Source organism: Oryctolagus cuniculus, chromosome 6, assembly GCF_051225735.1.
Source record: "Oryctolagus cuniculus isolate XC-2025 breed Fujian yellow rabbit chromosome 6, ASM5122573v1, whole genome shotgun sequence".
NCBI lineage: Eukaryota > Metazoa > Chordata > Mammalia > Lagomorpha > Leporidae > Oryctolagus > Oryctolagus cuniculus.
In genome coordinates, this window is record NC_142872.1 from 37925674 (window position 1) to 37942016 (window position 16343).

Below are 16343 nucleotides of genomic sequence, written 5' to 3' on the forward strand. Positions count from 1 at the left end.
TCAGCGCAGTGCGCCTGCCGCAGTGCGCCAGCTGCGGCGGCCATTGGAGGGTGAGCTAACGGTAAAGGAAGACCTTTCTCTCTGTCTCTCTCTCTCTCTCTCTCTCTCTCACTGTCCACTCTGCCTGTCAAAAAAAAAAAAAAAAAAAAAAAAAAAAAAAAAAAAAAAAGATAACATCTGAGACTTCAAAAATCATTTCATCAAGCCTTTCTTGACATGTCGTTTCCCAGGTAGATATCACTCTTCAGTTGTCAGGAAAAGTATAAGCAAGTATAAGCAACACAGGTCTCATTTCAACCTCATACCTGCTAAGTGAGGAGCAGGGGATGGGAGGTCGATGTGTGGAATTGTCATGACTTGTGTCCTGGAGAGAAAACCTTTCTTCATTGGAAACAACAATGAGAACTGAAGTCATCAGGCTCTGATATTGTGCCTGGCAACATGCTGAGCATATTATATGGCTTCTCTTCTCTTGGGGTGGGGGCTACATCCAGGTACTGTTGTCACTACAGTCCCCACCTCAGAAGCAAACAGGCTCAGCAGGTGTACAAATACTGTTCAACTTATGAGGGGGCTATGTCCCAATAAATCTATCATAAGTCCATATTTGCCCAAAATGTTATCAAGTGTTAGTTTGCACACTTCACCTACCTAGCATGCTAGCCTAGGTGACAGAAGCCAATGTGTGTTTCCCCTTGTGACTTCCGTGTAACTGAGAGCTGCACTCAGTGCCACTCCCAGCACTGGAAGAGTATCATACCATATGTCACTAGCCTGGAAATTCAAAATCTAAAGTCTTAATTTCTACTGAATATGCATTCTAATGTTGCAAATTTGTTAGATGCTAAGTCAACTAACATGAATAGGGGACAGCTTGTGTTAGTTGGCTAGGGCTACCCTGTCAGAATACCACTGGCTGGATGGCTTTCATAACAGAAATTTAGTTCCCATGGTTATGAATTCTGGGACTCCAAGATCCAGGAGCAGGCAAGGTTAATTTCTAGGGAGGCTTCTCTTCCTGGCTTGTAGGGCCACCTGTTGCTGTGCCTTCAATAAGGCCTCTTTACTGTATACACATCTTGGATGTCTCTTTCTCTTCCAATGAGAACGCCAGTCCTACCAGATTAGGGCCCCATCTTAATGGCCTCATTTCACAATAATCCCCTCCTTAAAAACCCTGTCTTCAAATACAGTGACACAGGAAAGTTGGGGCTTCAATCTGTGAATTGGAGGGGACACAAGTCAGTGCCTAACAGTGGAGTTAGGTCACTGACAGTCACTCCCATATGAAACCCACCCTGCCTGCATCAAAGTCCTGGCTTAATCCTTGATCTGACTGCCTCTGTGGTGGCAGGCATCCTGCCTGGGGTCCTAGAACGGGGCTTATGAAATTCCACTCCTTCCTGCTCCAGACCAGGGCCCAGCCTAATCTGAACTGCTCCGATGTTCCATAACAATTGCAGCATAAAAGCTTGTCATCAAAGTCAAGCGATCCAATAATGGAAACAAACCTGGGATGCAGAGTCTCTCTTCTAACAGGATATGTCTTCCTGTGAGTAAAGCAGGGTTTGTATGACGCAGTAACAGGAATTTCTTCCAACAGGATTTCCTGATTCATGAATGTCATACAAAGAGAATCAGTCATTAGTGAAGGTAGCAAACAGGTAAACCCTGCAATCATTGATATCCTTCTACAAGACAAGCTAATTAACTTTCTACCCTCAGATGAGGATAAAATATGGACACTGATAATACTTTTGCTTGTTGTAAATATTAAATGCACGGAAAATATTTCCAATAATATCTAGCACATATGGATCTGTACAAATGCTATTATAATAATTATTTAGCTTTTTTTATTTTCATCAGACTCAGCCACAATGTAGAATTTCCTTTGCTCCTTCCACAAACTGGTCCCACTTGTGTAGAAGGCAAAGACAGGGAACCTATTATAATCTTGTTTGGTGCTTGTCTCATGGAAATCCATCTCTTAACTTCAGTCCCATATCACTGTCCAGCTCCAACTCTGAGTACTGATGAAAGACTAAAGCATATGCCAACACGCTCGTTTTCTCTGACTTGTCTGATTTAGTCATGCCTTCTAACTGTGGCTACATCATCACAATTTTGCTTTTGTGAAATTTCCAGTCTTCTTGAACCACCATCTCTTCAAACGCTTCAGTCTAAATTTCCTCTGATGTTTGCCTTTTTTTAAAAGATTTATTTATGTATTTGAAAGTCAGAGTTACACAGAGAGAGAGGAGAGGCAGAGAGAGAGAGAGAGAGACTTCCATTCAATGGTTCACTTCCCAATTGGCCGTAATAGCCGGAGCTGTGCCGATCTGAAGCCAGGAGCCAGGAGCTTCTTCCAGGTCTCCCACGTGGGTGCAGGAGCCCAAGGGCTTGGGCCATCTTCCACTGCTTTCCCAGCAGAGAGCTGGATCGGAAGAGGAGCAGCCAGGACTCAAACCAGCGCCCACATGGGATGCCGGCGCTTCAGGACAGGGAGTTACCCTGCTGTGCCACAGCGCCAGCCCCATGATGTTTGCCTTTTTAATGTCCAGGATTAAGGCTGAGCTCCCTGACTCTTGTGAAGTAACTGGTTTCCCCAAGATTCCATTCCTTTTCTACTTCACAACTACTTCTTTTTCAACTAGTGGAATTCAGAGCAAGACGGGAGTTTCTTATGTTGCATTCTGTGTTCTTGGGAGGTTTTACTGTCTACTGGGCAACTCAAGAAATAACCTGATACTGTGCTGTTCATTGAATGAAACTTTTATGATTCAAGAGATGGAAGAATAAACAATTTTGATTATGTCTTGCTTCTGTTGGACCAGCTTTGAGGCCACATCTTCCCAATGGTATCCATGGGCCAAGCAGCTTACAGCTAACATTCTCCTCCAGTGATGCACCATTCAACCTATCCAAGACTGAATTCCAACACACACATCCCCCTGCCCTGATATCCAAGTTCATCCCCTACTCTTTCTATCAGTACCAGTCCTTTTGAAAGGAGCACTTATCAATGTTATCGTCATCTTTGACGTTGCAACATGTTCCAGGAAGTCATTTTTGTCAGCCTAGGGACTCAGTAGAGCTAAGTAGATCAGAAAATTTGATAAACTTGGGTTTCAGTTTTGACAACAACTTTATAGTTGCATAATCCTGGGAAAAGGACTTAATTTCTGTGAACTTCAGTATCTTCATTTGGAATGTCATGGAAAAGGTATACATGTTGGCTAGCACTTGGATTTTAGCCACACTGTGCAGTGGGTGTAAGCAATCCTATGGAGCCATGAGACTTGACCTTACTCTCTTCCCTGTAGAGGCTTCTGCTGGTCACTGGGCCCTACTTCAATTTCCTTGTCCCACTCAGCCACCATAATATTTGGCTTCTGCATTTCCATCAGGATTTTTTTCTGCCTCTCTGTCAAATATCAGTTTCAAACCCCTCTTTGCACACGGGTGAACATTCTGCCAAGTAAGTCCCTCCCTCCCCACCCTCTGCCAAGAACCTATCATTACTCCATTCTCATCTTTGGTCCAGAAAAACAATCCTGTTTTTGGATACCATCAGCTTTTCATACTCTTATTACACTTCAAAGAAACTTACAATTAAACAAAAAGGTGAAGCCACTTGTGCCCCTTCCCCAGAACACACACACACATACACACACACAAATACTCACACACCACAACTACCCTAAGCATCTTCCTCCTTCCTTTTTTGGCCAAACTTTTCAAATAAATGGTTGACACAGCCTCCTGTTCCTTCCGCACACCCCTTTCACCTCCTGCAGCTTCACTTCTAATCACACCTCTGCTGAAACCTCCCTCTGAAGGGTCACAAATGCTTCCACTTGCACTGGCAGAAGTCTAAGTTTTTGCCTCTGCCAAGTTCCATCTCTTCCTAGTCTTCTATGTAGCTCTGCTGGACATCTACTACGCTATGGTGTGTTCTCCTGTTTAGCAGAGATGGGCAAAACATTGATTCAGGGGTCAAATACATCTAGATGAAATAACCATACTCCATACCTCCAGGATGATTTTCTACTTCTTTCTGCCCCTATGAGCTTTGACCCTTAGCAAGTTACCAACTAAGTCATTTCCTCAGTCTGTAAGGTAGGAAGACTGACACCCAGAATTTGAAGACTGAAATACAATAGTGTTTGCCCTCTGTAAATGCTTACTCATTGATCCCATAACCTCTCATTGCTCGGTGTGTCTTCCTGCTCTGTCTTTCCTGATGGTTCTTGCCCCTCTCCTGCATCTCCCAACACCTCGGTCCTCTCTCTGGGCTCACCTCTGTAGAGGACCAAGCCCATTGATGAGGGTGACTCCCAGAGGTCCTCATCAGTCCCTGTTTCTGCATCACCTCCTGCCTATGGTACATTTCCATTCAGATGTCAACCTTCCAGTAACCCCATTTTGAACTCATTTCATTCAGCACCCAATCAGAGGATCCTTCCTGTTTCTCTTTTACTGTTAACAACACAATCATGTGAGGTGCTGTTGAAGGAAATGGGGGTGTTTTTGAACAAGCCTAAATTTGAATGGAAGGAGAAGGAATTCATTCTCCAAGTAGCTATTCTTTAGAAAAGGAACAAGAGGGTTCTTTCAGAAGGATGTGTGAGTTTCAACAGAGCCTGGATTGGGCTCAATCTGGGGTAAGCATATATATGCAAAAATCCATTCAACAACAGAACTGGAGATGCCCAGGGACAGAATGAAGCAGAGGTTTCATGACCACAGATCAAGGAAGCCACAGAATGGCTCCTATTGAGACCACATTAACATGTAGGTTAAGGTCTTCTGTCACCTAACATTCAAGAAGTTTCCATGGGGCCGGCATTGTGGCATAGCAGGTTAAACTGCCACCTGCAACATGGGCATCTCATATAGGCACTGGTTCAAGTCCCAGCTGGTCTGCTTCTGATCCAGCTCCTTGCTAATATACCAGGGAAAGCAGCATAAGATGGCCCAAGTACTTGGCCATCTGTACCCACATGGAAGATCCAACTGCAGCTCCTGGCTCCTAGCTTTGGCCTGGCTCAGTCCAGGCCATTGTGGCCATTTGGGGAGTGAACCAGCAAATGGAAGATTTCCCCTTTCTCTCTGTCTCTCCTTCTCCCTGTCTGCCACTCTGCCTTTTAAACAGATAAATAAATCTAAAAAAAAAAAAGAATAAGTTTCCATGGGCATGACCCTTTTGCTGACTCTGTATAGATTAGGACTTCTAGGAATACATGCTTCAAACTGAAGTGTCCCTCTTTTTTTTAACAAAAATAAAAAAGATTTATTTATTTATTTGAAAAAATCAGAGAGGGAGAGAGAGAGAGAGAGAGAATCTTCCATTCTCTGGTTCATCCTTTTATTTAGGTATAGAATGGATCATAGTTTTCAATGGGACTTGTGAAATATCTATGTTTAAAGACAGAATTAAAGGAGAGGAACTCATTTAATCAGAAACAGTTATTTAAAGCTGTGAATCTAATCGTGCTTAAGCTGTCAGCGGTTTCTCACTGTTCATAGATATAAACTACAATCTGGGAGGAGGCCCTCAATGCCTTTACTGCCTGCTCTCTGCCCACTTCACCAGCTCACTTTGGGCCCTGGCCTACCTGGGATCTCTTCACATTTACCTTGCTTCTTCCAGCCTCAAATACTTTGTACGTTCATCTGCTTCATCCCTGTTCATCTTTAACTCTCTGCTCAAATAAGACATCCAAAGGCAATGCTTTCCAAGCTACACATCACTCTTCTTGGTACTCAGAGCACCCCCTGCACTTCTCATGAGTTGCCATGTGCATAATTACAGTTCATTGTGGGATTGAATTAGCTGTTAACATGAGCTCTGTGAGGGCACAGACCTTCTGCCCTTGTTCATATCTCCTTCCCTAGCACCTGGCATAATATCCGGCACATAGTAGGTGCTCCATAAATGTCCAAATGGTGAACAGTTGAAAGTGAGAGTAGATAATTCACAGAGTAGAAATTGGATGCAGTCACTTTCAGCTCCAGATTCCCCACTTTAGTAACACTTATTTTAGGGACAAAAACAGAGTTTACTATCATTCCTTTGCCTTCACCCTTTATATAATCAAATACCAAATCCTGTTGACCATTACTGGGAAACAGGTCTTGGATTGCTGCTTCTCCTATATCCTGTTGCCTCCTACAGGAGCTTCCTGTTTCTGCTCTCGCCCTTTCCAGCCTGACTTAAGGACCCCTCCCTGATGGCTAAAGCTGGTTCTCAAATCCTGCTGACCTCAGAATCATGTACTGCGGAGCCACTGAAAATCCACCCCCAGAGATCTGATCAGAGGGAACTGAGTGAGGTTTGGAAATCCTCATTTTCTGCAGAGTGCTCAGCTGATTCCAAGGTATTCGGAGGAGGTCAGCCATGGCTCTCATGCACTGCTTTGATCGTCACCTTGATCCCTGCTCACACAACCTTCCAGGATTCAGTGGCTCTGCCTTTCACACTTTTCAACTAAGTGGGACTATGGAGTCTGGTCTGTTTTCCAAAGTGGCCTTCTGAAAGTTCGAAATGTCTCATTTTATCTTTAAAAGGCCATGCAAATTTTTTATTATAGCCTATAATATATCTAATTCTCCCTAAAATTCCCCCACAAACAAAAAACCTTTGTGCAAAATGGGCATCCAGAGATGCATTGTGTTTACCTTAGACCTTTCCTTCCTCATCCCCATACTGCCCTCTGCCATGGACTCCCAGGTTATGTCAACTCCAGCCTCCAGTAATATCCCAGCATGCATGCCAGAGTGGAAGTGGGGCTGGGCATAGAGACAGAGCTGCCTAGCCCTAGCTCAGCTCCTTGCTTCTGTGATGAGAACATACATTTTTATGAAACCTGTAACTTTTAGGAGCATTTTGAAATTCCAAATGACACTTATGCCATCTTAGCATCAGGGATGTTGAGCATCATGGAGCGCTTCCTGCAGAGGCCAAGCAGCCTTCACCCTTGGCAGTCATACATGTTCTCACTTAGCAGTCATTCCCTGCAGCGTGGCTTTGGCAAGAATGGCTCTGGGTGATAGAAGTCATCAGGTAGGATTGACTACAAAAATCCTTTTTCTGAATAGTTGCCCAATGCTGAGTTTCTCTTTGGTGGCTCTCTGCCCTGGAGATGGCTGTATGAGGTAGACAGCAGAGGCATTCTCTCCATTGAATGGATGTGAACACTGAGGCTCAGAAAGATGATTCTGTCATTCCCCTTCCTGAAAGAGACCAGCTCAGTGTCATCTCCCTGCCACACCCCCAGTTCCAGCACCCCTCTAACTGAACAACTATGCTCCTCCGCAGTCTGGGCTTGCCGGAGAATTTACTGCACTTTTTTTTTTTTGACAGGTAGAGTTATAGACAGTGAGAGAGAGAGACAGAGAGAAAGGTCTTCCTTCCGTTGGTTCACTCACCAAATGGCCACTACTGCTGGCACTGTACCAATCCAAAGCCAGGAGCCAGGTGCTTCTTCCTGGTCTTCCATGCGGGTGCAGGGGCCCAAGCACTTGGGCCATCCTCCACTGCCCTCCTGGGCCACAGCAGAGAGCTGGACTGGAAGAGGGGCAGCTGGGACTAGAACCCGGTGCCCATATGGGATGCCGGCACTGCAGGCAGAGGATTAACCAAGTGCGCCACAGCGCTGGCCCCTGTACTTTTTTGATACAGCTCCTCTACATATGTATGAATCCTGGGCTCTGGTACAGTCTTTATGTCTCCAGTGTCTACCTCGTAGCAAATGTCTATTAGGGTCAAACACTACTGATGTGAAGTGTCCCCATGAGTCATTAACGCTCTCAAAAGTCAAGAGGTAGGCACTGTGGTTCTCTCCATTTCATTGTCACAGAAACTGAGGCTTAGAGAGGTCAGTTGTTGACCCAGCTCTGCCTGTCTCTAAATGAATGCTGAGGGCCAGCCCCAGCTTAGTGACCTGAAGGATTTGCCAGCTAGGCTTCAGGGACTTAGAAGGTAAAGATCTCAAAGTGCAGACATGGAGGCACTGGGAGAAAAGGGAAGGAGGGGGATCAGAACCATTCCAAGCACTCCTGTCCATTAACAAAGGGTCTGGCCCCATGAGGTCTTGCTTTCTCATCCTTCCCATTCCTGCCACCGGAGCCCTCAGAATTCTGGGCTTTAAACTCCAAGAAGCTCTCATGCTCCTGGAATGAACAAAGAGGCTGGCCCAGGAGGGTCCAGGCAGGCTTATTCTCCCATCTGAAATTCCATCCAGGGAATCCCAGCCATGCCCCAAGTGCAGAGCTAGCCTGGTGTGATCCTTCCCCCTGGCACAGCTGTCAGGCTGCTGCAGGGACAGAATGTGGCACTGCATTGCAGTCATTCCACCCTGGGGAATTTACTGACAGCAGCCTAGCAGGAGTGTGGGGCTTTTTATAGCCCTCCAACAGTCCAGAGGAAAAGGAAGGGGGGAGTGGAGCATATCTTTTCCAGGCACATTCCCTCCACCTGTGGAGTCCCCAGAAGCCTGCAGTTGAATTCAGAGCAAGAGTCACAGCTAAGTGAGCGCTGTGGGGAGGAAGCCCATTGCATGGTGGAAGAAGCGGTTCCCAACCCAGTTCCTTGAATCCCCTCCCTGGGCTTCAGTTCCTTTACCTATCAGTTCAAGTGTTATAGTGAGGGGATCTGCAGACCTCAGCACCGTGTGCCAAATCCAGGCCACTAGCCTGTTTTTGCAAATAAAGTTTTATTGAGGCACAGCCACAACCATCCCTTCTGTATTGTCTATGGCTTCTTTCTCACTAGGGCGTAAAGTTGAGTAGCTGAAATGGAGGCCACATTTGGCTTACAAAGCCTAAAATAAATACTATCTGTCCCCTTACAAAGAAAGTTTGCCAACCTTTGGATTAGGTTATAGAGAAACTGGGCATGTCTGCATAGAGCACTGTGGTGAGGAGCTGAGGGTGTGTCCAGACCGAGAGATGAAGCACTGTCATTGTGCCATCTGCCAGTGTTTTTCAAACCATGTTTGACCTTAGAATGCTTTTACAAACAAAAATCTTAGCTATCTGTAGAGATGAGGCACTCTGAGTAGGAAGTATAAGAACACTGAGGACTGCCCTCCTCCCCACCTACTCTCCAGGCAGTCCACAGGTTTCATCTGAAGACTTGAAAGCCACTTCTCTAACCTTCTGCCCCTCGCTTAAAAACTGGGGAAACTGAGGTTGAAGGGATTGGTGGCATCTTACCTGAGGTCACAAAATGGATGCCCAGGTGGCTTTCCACGGAACCAATAAAGTGACTACAAGGTCTCAGCAAAGCTCAGATGTCTCTGCTGGGGAGAAAACCCATCCATTGCCTGGTGGACATCCAGGCTGCCACTTGAAGTGGCTCGGAGCTGAGCTTGGCTGGGACACATTGTTCACACCTGCTCATACTTCACCAGGAACTGGGCAAGGTCTGGGGGCCTCTTTTTCTGAGAGCACCAGAGCCACAAGAAGAATTGAATTGGACCATCTTTCCTTTCACTTCGTTGATACAAAGACATGTTCTTTCTTAAACTCAGAACATATCTTACAACTCATGTTTTTATTATTCATTTCTTTCTTTAAAAAAAAAAAGCTGTCATTATATCTTCAAATCACTGGCATCTTAGAATGGAGAAATTATGATAATTTATACTAAAGCATTCTTTTGAAGATGGAATCAGATTTACTCATTTGTAGAATAAATATTTACTCTTCCTGCCTATTCTTGTTGAAGGGTTTGCTGAGAGCAGATCCTGCTGATATGAAACCAAGGGGGAAGTTTTATTTTAGCTGCACTTGAACCAAGAAGAAAACTGATCTCCTGGGAATGTGCCAGGAAGGCAGAGCGGCTGAGCGCTTTTCTCCACCTCCAGCCAGTGGCCAGGTGCAGAGCTGGGGGTTCCCGGGGGCAAGTTTGGGGTCTCTGTACCCTGGAATCTCATCATGTGGCAGAGAAAGCAAGACTTGGTGACCAGTGCCTGTAACATGAGGTCAGAGCTGGCCGGTGTCCATCAGAGAGAATATGCAATGGGCCAGAGGACCCAAGGGACACTCTGTAGTCTGGAACCTCAGAAACACTATGGGATGGCATTCCAGGTAGAGAAAATGCTGGAGAGAAAGAAGGCAGGTCCCAAATGGTGCTCAAGAAGCAAAACCCAAAGCGTGCTTGGAGCAGAAGAGCAGGTAGAGATTAAGGAGGCCTGAGGAAAAGAGCAGGGTCTTATCTTCCAGGTCCCCAAGTGGTGTGTCCCGGTCCCTCAGAAGCTCTGCGGTTTGTGGTCTGTTCCTAATAATAGAGGCAAGATCATGCCAGAGCCAAGTACATTGGCTGCATGTCATGTTGCCCAGGTTTGAGTCTCAGCTCTGCTCTTTCCACTCGAATCCCAACTCTCAGTTTCACTTCCCCACCACCCCAGGGTAATTGGATTCATGGAAGGAAATCACTCAGCACATAGGAAGCATTTGATTTTTTTACTCAAAAAGAAAAAAAAAAGGAATGTTAAGTTTCAAGTTTGTAGATTGTCTTTCTAAATAAAAGAGATAGGAATCCAAGTGATCTCAAAGACACTTTCTCTCACACTCCTTGAAGGCCTCCGGGGAGGGATGGAGTTACAGAGGAGTGGGGGGTAAGCCACAGGGAGTACCCGGAGCACATGGGGGTCTTCTGTCATCTATGTCACAAAGGAAATGGGAGTTCTGAGCCCTCTGACACGTGACGAGCAGGAAGGGTTTCCAAGGTGTTGCAGTTGGAGGAAATTATCAAAGCCGGTGGTGGGTGCAGGTCAGAGTGGAAAGAGTGGGACTGGGAAGGGGCAGGCAGTGAGGAGCTGTAGCAGCTACTTCAGGTGAGCAGCAGACTGCTCGAGATTACTGCTCCTGATGTTTTCAGAGCAGAGGAACAAAAAATTAAAATTGTGGCTCAATGAGGTGCTGTCGCTGCCTGGGGCTGCAGAGTGAGAGGTGTTTCTCACCGTAAGTTGCAGCATCTCCTCTGCCCACTGTCCTGACTCGGCCCCAGCCTTCCTGCCAGGGGTTGTTCCATTTGATTCAAGCCCTCCTGAAAGGGACACCTGCCTGCCTGTCTTCTTCATTCAGATTGCTGGGAAGTCCTTCTATGCAGTGAACCTAAGACAGGGGTCTAGATCTGCACCCCAGGCCCCAGTGCTACACAGAGCCAGCCTCCCCCACTCCCAGGAGCCCTTCTGCTTTTGGAGACCGACGTCATAGGCAGGATGCACAGGCCTCTCCCACATCTGTGGTCCTTTCCCAAATTCCAGTCATCAGTTTTTCCCTCCTCCGTGTACCTGCTGGGCACTGGGTGACTGTGACTTCTCTACCCTCACTGGGGTCACAGTTTAGTGAAGAGAAACAATGAACTTCTTTGAACAGTTGACCTTAACTGTCCAGGACTAGCCTCTTGGAGGAAATAGCACCTAAGGTAACTCTCAGAGGATGAGATGGCACTTTAGCAGTGGGGAGCAGTTCGGATAATAAGACAGTCCGTCTCGCACGTTTCAGGAACTTTTCTACACATGCTGTGTGAAACCTCACAGGGCCCTCACAACAGCACCATTAGGGATGGGTACTATTATTGTGCTCATTTTGTGGATGAGGAAATAGACACAGAGAAGCTAAGTACTTGTAGAAGGTCACAGAGCTCCTAGGAGGTGGCAGTTTGAAGAGGACAGGTTGTTCAGAAGAAACAGGACAAACAGCACTGGGGTGAGCTCTCAGATACTGAAAACAAGTCAGAAACAATAAAAGCTGTGTTTAAAAACTCTCTTGAGCAGAACAAAGCTGAAGACATCCTGGGATCCTATTAGTGCAGCCTGAGGCATCTGTTGATGTCTTCCCAGTTACTTTATCACACTGAGGCTTCTGTGAGCAGACCGGCCACCTAACCCCAGCCTTTCTGAATGGGGTGCTGTTCGTCTTCTGGATCCGCCATGGGTTCTGTTGTTTGGTGGGGTGGGGGAGGGGTAGAGGGCGGAGCATTTACCGCTAGTCACAGTTTACAAACTTGCCTCTCAGCAGCAAGGTCAACAACAGGCCTGCTGTAATCACCTCACTTTGACACTGAGGAAACTGAGGCTCAGAGAGGTGAAGCAACATTCCCAAGGCCACACAGCAAATAAATATGAGCTGGGGCTTAGGCCCCAAGATCCTGGTTCCTGTAGTTATGTTTTCTTCGTTATATCAAAAGGTTCCAATCCTGACTCCTGTGGTCTCCAGCAAGTTCCTTAAGCTTTCTAGAACTCAGTTTCCTGTTGGTAGAAACGAGAGAGTTCCTGCTATGTCAGTAATAGGCACAGAGCATCAGACACAGAGAAGATGTCCACCGAGGAAGAGAGTAGCATGCAGTGGTCAAAATGAATGAGCACAGGGCAGGCAGCAACAGGGATAAACTAGTCACATATCACAGAGGAAAGGCATAAAGCGTTATCTACACCATTATACCCTTCCAATAAATGAAGTTAAAGGCAATTAAACATGTCAATTATGTTTTTTCAGCTTTGCATTCAGGATGTGGGGACAGAAGTGGAACCTTATAGTCAGATATAAGATGTCAAGATGCTAGCTTTTATTCTGAACAGTAGCTTTGTGGGTGCTTACTTCATTATCAAAAATAACTGGATGAGTAATAGATAGATAGATAAAGTAGGGCATAGAGGGTACAATGATAAGAGTATCCAATCAAGATTAATTTATTTTTTGTCTACCTGAGGTTCTGTTTCTAAATGTTCTGCCAGTTCACTTCCCAAATGTCCAAAATAACCAACACCGGACGAGGCTGAAGCCAGGATGCTAGAACTCTACGCAGGATGGCAGGGGCCAAGAACTAGATCCATCATCATCTGCTGCCTCCCAGGGTACAGTAGCAGGAGCTGGATCAGAAGCAGAGGAGGTGGGATTCCATCCATGCACTCTGATATGGGATGTGCACATCTCAAGTGGCAGCTTAACCTGCTGCACCACAGTGCTCACCCAATGAGATCCTAGTCTTAGAAAAGAAATAAAAGTGTTAGGCACAGCACTGGCATATAAGTATTCAGCAGTGTTTACTGTTGTCCTTGGGCATCTTTATTATCTGCATAATCCAGATAGCTCTGGCCAGAGCCATGGATGTCTCCGTGGGGGCTGGTAAATCTTCAAACTCTGACTTCTCAGGAGTAGAAAGTCCATCCCCATCTAGGCCTGACGTGACCCTCTTCCTGGCCAATGAACACCAGTGGGGAAGAGTATGAAAGGCTCATTTCTGGGACCAGCAAGACTGGGGTCAGGGGATCCCTGTTAAAAGAAGGCCAGAAGGTATTATAAGGCATTCATTGAAAGCTCAGGCTCTGCAGCTGGGTCGATATTGGAATCTTAGTCTGCTCACTGTGTGCTTTAAGATAAACAGCTATGCCTCTTGGAATCTCGCTTGGTTCATGTACAAAACAGCAAATAAAAGCAGCAACTAACCTGCAGGACCCTTAGGAAGATGAAATTAGGTCATCTATGCAAATATCTGGAACATCACTTCAGAGCCTGCAAATACTGCCTGAGTTTGTCGCTGGGCATCCCATCCACCCCCTAGGACTGCTGAGGTCCCAAGCCTTTGGTAGAGAAGTTGGTTCAGGCAGCTGCATAAGATGGAAACAGCTGCCATGTTGGGGGGGGGGGGGGGGAGACGCAGTGTGTAGTGTGTGTCACAGTTTTCCACTTCCTCCTGGAACCATTTCCTGTGTGAGCTAAACAGGGAGGAATCCACAGACAAAGGAACAATTCTGGGAGAGCCCCATCCCACAGCCCAGAGTTATTTCCTTGGAAGTCAGTGGCTGGCCCCCGCCCCTGCTGGGTGGTCTGGAGATAGCTTGAGGAGAGGAAGCTTCAGCTTCCCTTGCAGCCTGGAGCTGAGGTGCCTGAAGTCAGGGCTCTCCTGGTGGAGGACTGGAGGGGCAGAACTGCTGCTGGGAGGCTACTGAAGGTGTGGTTTGCCCTGAGTCCATGAATGTGACCCGCAGCACCTGGGGGAGCATCATCCTGAAACACCCCTAGACCTGTTTCCCCAGTGACCTACTACCTCCCTGACCTGTGACCTCTTCATCTTCCTGAAACAGCAGCAGCTCAGAGACAATCCCAATGGTTTCCAACCCTTTCCCAGATATTCCTCCTCACACAAATCTATTCATGGGTTTCCTAAACCCCTTTGTACAGAAAAGTGAAATTAATGCTCAGAGGGGTGAAATCATTCACCCGCATTTTACACTGGAATGGGTGAGAGGAGTTAGAGCCAAGCTATAGGCTCTGAGGCCAATGCCAAATCCTGCCCCCCTCCACCCTACCCCACCCCGCTGCTCCACCCCCCTTCCTCGTGAATGTTTCTGTGTTTCTGTCTGTGGAGTCAAAGTTGCCCTCTTCTCTTCAGCATAAGAATGTATTCAGTCTCCTGTAACAGCTCTAATTAACACGCACAAAGGCCGCCCAAGGTGACCTCACCATCCCTTGCCCTGCCCACACCAGGCTATATTTAACTCCTGGAAAGCAGAGCACAGGGGCCCTAGTTTTGCAGCTGGGTTTCCCCTGCTGCTGCTTTTTCAATCTTTTCCAGCCTGCATGAGGCATGTAGCCTGCAACAACAGGAAGTGTTTGTTCTAGTGATAAACAATGCAGGTCCAACCAGGGCTGTCCTCTCCAAGGTTCAGCCCGCTGTTTGGCCTTAAATTCAAAGGAAGGAGGCGAGACATCCCTGTGGTCCCAGCTGGGTAGATGTGTGGCAACTTGGAAGACACTGTGAGCAGAGGAAGAAAAGATTTCTGAACCCAAGAAGTGACAGGACAAATCTACTGGCCTCGCCAGTGGAGCTGGTGATCTCTCTGCAGAATTAACCTCAAGCTGGGCACAGACAAAGCAGCATCCTAAACAAACACTGGTAAAGGGATCCCAACTAGCTCCTCAACAATTCTTACATTCTGCAATCCTCAGTTCCCCCACCTGTAAAAAGGGATTAATTTATATAAATAATTTATATAATTATATAAATAATACATGCAAATCTCCAGTAGCAATGGAAGAATGAAATAAGTAGCCAGCATTTACTGAGTACTTACTATGCACTGGGCATCATTGTAAGCACATTCTAATGTACCAGGCCACTCCCACTGGTGAGGTGGACATTCTCGCATGCGGTAGGCATGAAGCATGGCATGGTTATATCAGGAGCCCAAAGGTACACAGCTAGGAACTAGGGGAACAGAACTTAAACTCAGGTAATTCGGGTTGCTCAGTACCTATTAATTATCATTATCTAATTTATATGTTAGAATTAAACTCCTGGGGCTGGCACTGCAACACAGTGGGTTAAGCTGTTGCCTAAAACACTCACATCCCACTCTGGGGTGCTGGTTCCAATCCCTGCTACTTTGCTGCTGATGCAGCTTCCTGCTAATGCACCTGGAAGGCAACAGGTGATGGCTGAAGTACTTAGTTCCAGCCACCCATGTAGGATATCCAGATGGAGTTCCTGGCTCCTAGGTTCAAACTGGCCCAGCCTCAGCTATTGCAGCCATTTGGGGAGTCAGCCAGCAAATGCAGGATCTTTCTTTCTTTCTCTCTCTCTCTCTCTCTTCTCACTCACTCTCACTTTTTCAAATAAATAAATAATTCTTTTTAAAAGATCCACCAACTACAAAATGCACATCACTTAATCAATTGACAGCTGTATTCACATGAGGGGTTCAAGTTCAACCAAATAGCATGGTTGGGTTTAGCCAAGTGAGAAATTGGGCTTCTGCTTCCTTTTTGTTGCTTTTTTTTTCTTTTCTCCATGCATCTTTTTACTATACTGAACCACAATAAAGTTAGACACAGTTTTTAAATCACATTAACATCCACACTTAAGAAACAGTTTGCTCCAAGAATCCATTCACTCCGCTATCACTTAAGCACTTAATCTGCATCAGGTACAAACAAAAGCTGGCACTGTTCCGGCCCACATGGAGCCAGGGTTCATGTCAGAGAAATTGACAGTAATAAAAAAAAAATATGTACTGGGGCCAGCACTGTGGCACAGTAGGTTAATCTGGCACCTGCATCCCATACAGGTGCCAGTTCTAGTCCCAGCTGCTCTTCTGATCCAGCTCTCTGCTATGGCCTGGAATGCAGCAGAAGATGGCCCAAGTTCTTAGGCCCCTGCACCCGCGTGGAAGACCCAAAAGAATCTCTGGCTCCTGGCTTCAGATCGGCCCAGCTCCAGCCACTGCGGCCATTTGGGGAGTGAACCAGTGGACAGAAGACCTTTTTCTCTGACTCTCCCTCTCACTGTCTGTAACTCTACCTCTCAAATAAATAAAAATCTGAGA

General features: G+C 46.4%; 1 protein-coding gene and 1 long non-coding RNA gene across 5 annotated transcripts in view; one reads left to right on the plus strand and one right to left on the minus strand.

Moving 5' to 3' along the window:
* The window catches only part of AFAP1L1 (actin filament associated protein 1 like 1), a 65837-nt gene that overhangs the window by 2553 nt on the left and 46941 nt on the right, over nt 1-16343 (plus strand). The window contains exon 2 of one of the 3 annotated variants that reach the window (XM_089336064.1): nt 6214-6383. The exons of the other annotated variants lie outside the window; for them this stretch is intronic. The gene's annotated coding sequence lies outside the window, so the exon portion shown is untranslated. The remainder of the gene's footprint in view (nt 1-6213; nt 6384-16343) is intronic. 3 annotated transcript variants of the gene reach the window in all.
* LOC149126109 (uncharacterized) overlaps nt 1512-16343 on the minus strand; it is a 64994-nt gene continuing 50162 nt past the window's right edge. Inside the window, exon 3 of one of the 2 annotated variants that reach the window (XR_016236352.1) lies at nt 1512-1609. This is a non-coding gene — a long non-coding RNA (uncharacterized LOC149126109). Of the gene's footprint in view, nt 1610-12865; nt 13004-16343 lie in introns of those variants that run through there. The other variant, XR_016236351.1, reaches the window with a different exon arrangement.